At 45.8% G+C, this 5,499-nt stretch overlaps 1 pseudogene; it reads right to left on the bottom strand.

Annotated features, from left to right (window-relative positions):
• Positions 1-2,542: 2,542 nt before the first annotated feature.
• Positions 2,543-2,662, bottom strand: LOC136642268 (5S ribosomal RNA; annotated as a pseudogene).
• Between the last annotated feature and the right edge of the window lie 2,837 nt (positions 2,663-5,499).

Here is a 5,499-nt window from a genome sequence, read left to right on the forward strand (position 1 = left end):
CCATGACTAGGGGTTTCAGCAGATGACAATAAACCTGCAGGCAACTCTCATAGAATAAAGCATTTATAGGCCCTTTGTATGACTATATAAATAACTCAGAGTGTTGGAGCATATTGAATTCCACATTTGTCTTGGAAAGATCATTTCACTTATTTCCTCTTTGAACAGACCTGGGATGGAGAGGAGTGTCTAAGTGTGTATGTACATATAACCTTGCAATTCTCTCCAACTCACTTCACCCTCGACATCCTCGAGAAATATTTGAAACAGTAATAATTACTAATTGCCATGGTTCATCCTTAAGAAGTGTATTTTTTAATGAAATAGATATTTGGATTTCAATTACTATTTTGAAAGTTTAGTAAAATCAAAATCAAAATGAAAAGAACAGAGATAAGATCAGCTTTTCTCTATTTTGTATCCAAGGAAGAATAAGGGGACTAATAAAATACAATCTTAAAGGGAAAGTCAAGAAAGGCACAGATTATTCAAAACCACCAAAAAAGAAGCTCAGCTAGAATGTACTGTATACCACTAAGTAGGAAAGGCAGCACCAGATCCAATAAGAGGACAATATGGCTTATAAAGGGAGTCAAAGCTTGGGCAAGAAGGTTTCATTCAGAAAATGAAAATCTTGCCCAAATGAGGAGAACAAAAGGGAACACACTCTGGCAAAAGAAAGGAAAACTGACAATAAGGGATGCAGAAAGAGGAAAAGAGAAAGAAAATGATGAGTGCATGGCTAAAAAGGGCTAGGCAAGCAATAAAAAGTTATTCAAACAATTAGAAGTAGGAAACTGACCTGTTGGACTGTCAGATGAGGGAATAAAAGGGAAGATCAAAGAGGGTATGGAGACTGTAGAGAAACTGACAGCCCAATCCTAACCTGTGCCTGAACAGGCAGGCTGGTAGATTGGCGATGGTTGGGGCAAGCCTGGGGCCAGTGGAATTAATTCTCCTTATGCCATGTAATGCAGCAGCAGCAGCAATGAGGCTACTCAGAAATGCACCACCTAAAAAGATGGCACAAGATCTAAGTAAACTGGCACTGTGTGCCAGACTCACAAGGAGGTGCAAACTTGTGCTGGCCCAAAGAGGATTGCACTCTAAATGAATTATTTGAACCTGTACTCACTTTGGAAGTCATGGGACCCAGGACTGATGGAAAGCACAATTAAAAATAAAATTAATAAGCATGTAGAAGAAGGAGTCTTACTGAAAGAGATTCAGCATTTTAAGTCCTGCTTCAGTAATCTAGAATTCTTCAGAGCATCTATAGGCAATCAAGTTACCATCTTGCTTATTTGATGTATATGTATGCCAGCCTTCCTCAAAACCTCCCAAAGTGGTTTACATACAATTAAGAAAATAATCTGGATTTGCCCTCCCCTTGCTTTGGGCCAAAGATGTCAGCATGACCCCTGGTTGCCATCTCTTCTTCCTTGCCCAGCAACAAGGACTGAGAAGACAAGGTGGTAACAATCCTCTCACCAGCCCATGTGTTCTTGGTGGGTGCTGCCTTCTGACAGTTGACAGCGTACAGTATACTTGGACTTTCAAACAGCTTGTGGCAAAGTTGCTCAGTGAAGTCTCTTGAGTAAACTTAGCAATCAGGTCCTTTTATAGATTGTGAACAGGAAAGTAAGGCCCTCAAGGATCTGTATTGGGACTGATGCTTTATAACTTGTAGACAAATGATCTGGAGTTAATGGTAAACTGGAGTTAGGGTAATCTGGAGTAAATTGAGAGGTGGCCAGCTTTGCAGATGCACCAGGTTCACAGATTGTGAAGAGCTCCTAAAAGTTCTCTCCAAACTGGGTGATTTGGGTAACCAATTTGCAAATGGGATTCAATGTCATTAAGTGAAAAGTGATACTGATGGGGCAAAACATCCCAACTTCACAAGTACACTGATGGAGTCTGAGCTGTTGGTGCCAAACCAGGTGAAATATCTTGGGACTGTGGTGAGTAGCTCATTGGAGACATATATCCAGGGTGCAGCAGCTGTGGAAGAAGGCAAATTCCATACTCATAAGGTTCATTATGAAAAGAGATAGAGAATGAGACTGCAATCCTATCAACATTTACCTGGGAGTAAGCCTCATTGACTATAATGGGACTTACTTCTGAGTAGACATGCATAGGATTGGGTTCTAAGACTGCTGATATTTAAATACAAATCTATAGTGCACCCACTTAGGGAATACAGTATGTATACAGTTCTGGCTGCCACACTTAAGATGGATATAGTAGGGCTAGATAAGGTGCAAAATGGGCAACCAAAATGGTCAGAGGACCAGAGCACATCCTTGAATTAGGAAAGTCAACAATGTTTGGAGCTTTTTAGGTTGGAGAAAAAGGGAATTAAGGGGAACATGATAGAGATGTATAGAATTATGCATAGTGTGGAGTAAGTGGAAAGAGAGAACTTCTTCCTCTCTCACAATACTAGAAACTAATCATCCAGACTAGTCATCCAGTTAACCTGATTTGGGAGAGATTTGGTTGGCAACCTTCAGTCTTGAAAGACTATGGTATAATAAGCCTACAGCACCCGGTATTCCCAGGCGGTCTCCCATCCAAGTACTAACCAGGCCTGACCCTGTTTAGCTTCCAAGATCAGATGAGATTGGCCATGTGCAGGGTAACAGTTGCTGTCAAAAGGAGTTACTTCTTAATGAGTCTGTGCATTTCATTGCCACAAGATGATTGGCCACTGGCTTGGGTGGCCTTGAAGGGCAACTGGACCACTTCTTGGAGGGCAGATCTATTAATGAGCACCAGACATGCTGGTCATGTGCTGTCTCCAGGTTCATTGGCAATGTGCCTCTGAGTACTGACTGCAGGGGGAGCAATGGCAGGAGGGGCTTTCCAGAGGCATCTGGTTGGCCACTGGGAGAAGAGGGATGCTGGATTAGATGGGCCTTTGGCCTGATTCTGCAGGGAGTTTTTCATAAGTTTTTATGTTCTAATGTTCTAGATCAGGAGGGTAAACCTACAAGCTTGCTTAAGTGAGGTTCATCATAGAAATGCCATCTCAGTTAAAGACAAAAGGAAAGGTAGGTCTTTTGAAAATGATGAGGACGGATTCCAAGCATTGCGATTGAGTTCTACGGAGCCAGGCAGTCCAAGTGTCTGCCAGCTGGGCCTTCAGGTGAGCACTGGAAAGGATCAGGTCGATGCAGTCCACACCCAGATGATCAGGAGCGAACTTCAAGGACTTTTTAAGGGCTGTGGAAAGTATCCAGCTGTACAGCCCCAGACTGCGAGAGAAGGCTGTGCTGTGACCCAGAAGAACGGACCTGTCCTGTCCCTCTCTTGATCTCCTTGAGCTGATACCATTTCCACTGCTCTGCCTGCCTGCACCGACCCCCCCCCCCCGCCCCAGCTCCACTCTGTGTGAAATGAGGACTGGAGAGTGAACTCCACACTTGGTAGCTTCATCCCCCCCTCCCCCAAGCAAGCAGCTCCTTTGAGAAGAAGGCAGCCTCCAAGCAAACCCTCCACCCTGTCTTGAAAAGGACCTTCTTTGGAACGCTTTCCTGCCCCCCCCATGGGGGAGGAAGCAGAGGCGTCACTAGGGTTCATGTCACCCGGTGTGGGATGCCAGCGCATCACCCCCATGCAGTGGGCGGGGCAATACCCCAGGTGGTGGGCGTGGTGATGTACCATTGCTCCGTCCCCACTTGTTTTTTGGCTGTACCTTTTGATAAGACAAAGATAGAACACATTCTACATGAAATAACGCATTGACTGATATATAACATGGTGGTATTATTCTTCTAAATTATGATTTTAGTTATTTTGGTCACTAGTGGTGCCACACCCTCCCCAAGGGTGTCAAGTTGCTAACACCTTATTGCAGCAGTTCTCAAACTTTTAGCACTGGGACCCACTTTTTAGAATGACAATCTGTCCAAGACCCAGCAGAAGTGATGTCATGGTGGAAGTAACATCATCAGGCAAATTAAAATAAATAAGTATAAATAATGAAAGTAAAACAAATAATTAAATAAGCAGAAGCCAGCCCTGTTCCACCAAGTGAATTTCCTCTGTAGCCTGCCTGCAATAACACCCCCCCCCGTCCAAAACCAGTAAGGTTTTCAGCACTACCCAGTGCCCAGTTCAACTGAAGAACTTCTAAACCAGATCACTGTAAGGATCCACCTGGCTTTGCAAGTCTCAAAAATGTTCTCCTTATCAGCTGCAGCCTCTGTTTTGTTCCTTTTTAGTGGGGGGGGGGGGGAGGCTGCCTTCTGGAGCACTTGTTTAGCTCCAGGTGCATAGGATCAGGACCATTCTGGTAGCCTTGCATTCTCCTTCACCTGATCTTCCACACCAGCCAAGGCATGTTTGCTTACTTGACCTTGAGGCTTAGTTTCGCTTTCCATAGGGCTCAATATATTCATCTGCTTGAAGGAAGGGACTTCCTTCTCAGGTGTCTTTGGGGGCTGCATTCTTTGGATCAGAACCATTCTGGTGTTGTTGGATTCCTCTCAGCCTGCCCTTTCCAATGGTCTAAGGCATGTTCTCCTACTCGCGAGTAAACGCGCGATACGGCTCGCTTTCACTTTCCATAGGGATCCATGCATTTTTTGTTCTCCAGTTTTTTGGCCATAACTTTTGATAGAAATGAGATATTTCACTGTGGCTTTTTTGCCTTGTATTCCTCTCGAAATTCCGCATCCAACGGTATATAGCATGATGGTATTACGCCTAACCACCGCGATTTTAGTTTCACCCCCCAATGCACGTCACCCGGTGCGGTCCGCACCCCCCGCACCCCCCTAGCGATGCCAGTGGGAGGAAGGCGCTTGGATGGCGTGTGTCCAGGAGTGCCGCCTTGACCGGGCGCCGTGCTGGCCCTTCAGCTGGTCTCGGCTCGCATCCTAAACACACACCCTGTAAATAGCACTCGGATGGACACTTCTAAGTGAGGCCAGGACGGAGCCCAGGGTGGTGGTGAGCGGCGGGGGGAGGGATCGAGCTGAGCGCAGGTCAGATTCGTGGAAGCCCGTGGCCTGCTCCAGGACCAGTCAGGAGTGGTCCAGGGCCAATGGACCGATGAAACAGTCTTGTCACTGTGGTTTGCCCGAGGGGGGTGGTCACTCAGTGAAGGGGGGGCAAGAAACGAATTTCTTTTTCAGTCCATCCCTGCACGTTTAGGTCAACAAACAAGACCCAGTAGTTTAAATCCAGATACTCTAATCCTCATACCTAATACTCAACGGTTGGTAGCCTGGCCAGTCAATAAATCGAAGGTCTCCCACCCTCCACCTCTGGCTATGAAACGCATCTCCTCTTTCAGGGTGCTCTTTTGTAGCTGATCTGTTCAACAAATGCCTCTGCCAGTAAACCCATATTCTCTGCCCTCCTTATTCCTGTTTCTCTGGACGAAGCAGAACTCGATGTGGTTACTAAGACACTCACCACTGCCCCCCACCTTTCTCTTCCTCCGCATCATCTCATCCCAACCCTACGACCTCTGGACTGTGCTTA

The sequence above is a fragment of the Tiliqua scincoides genome, chromosome 2 (genome assembly GCF_035046505.1).
Source record: "Tiliqua scincoides isolate rTilSci1 chromosome 2, rTilSci1.hap2, whole genome shotgun sequence".
NCBI classification, from domain to species: Eukaryota; Metazoa; Chordata; class Lepidosauria; order Squamata; family Scincidae; genus Tiliqua; species Tiliqua scincoides.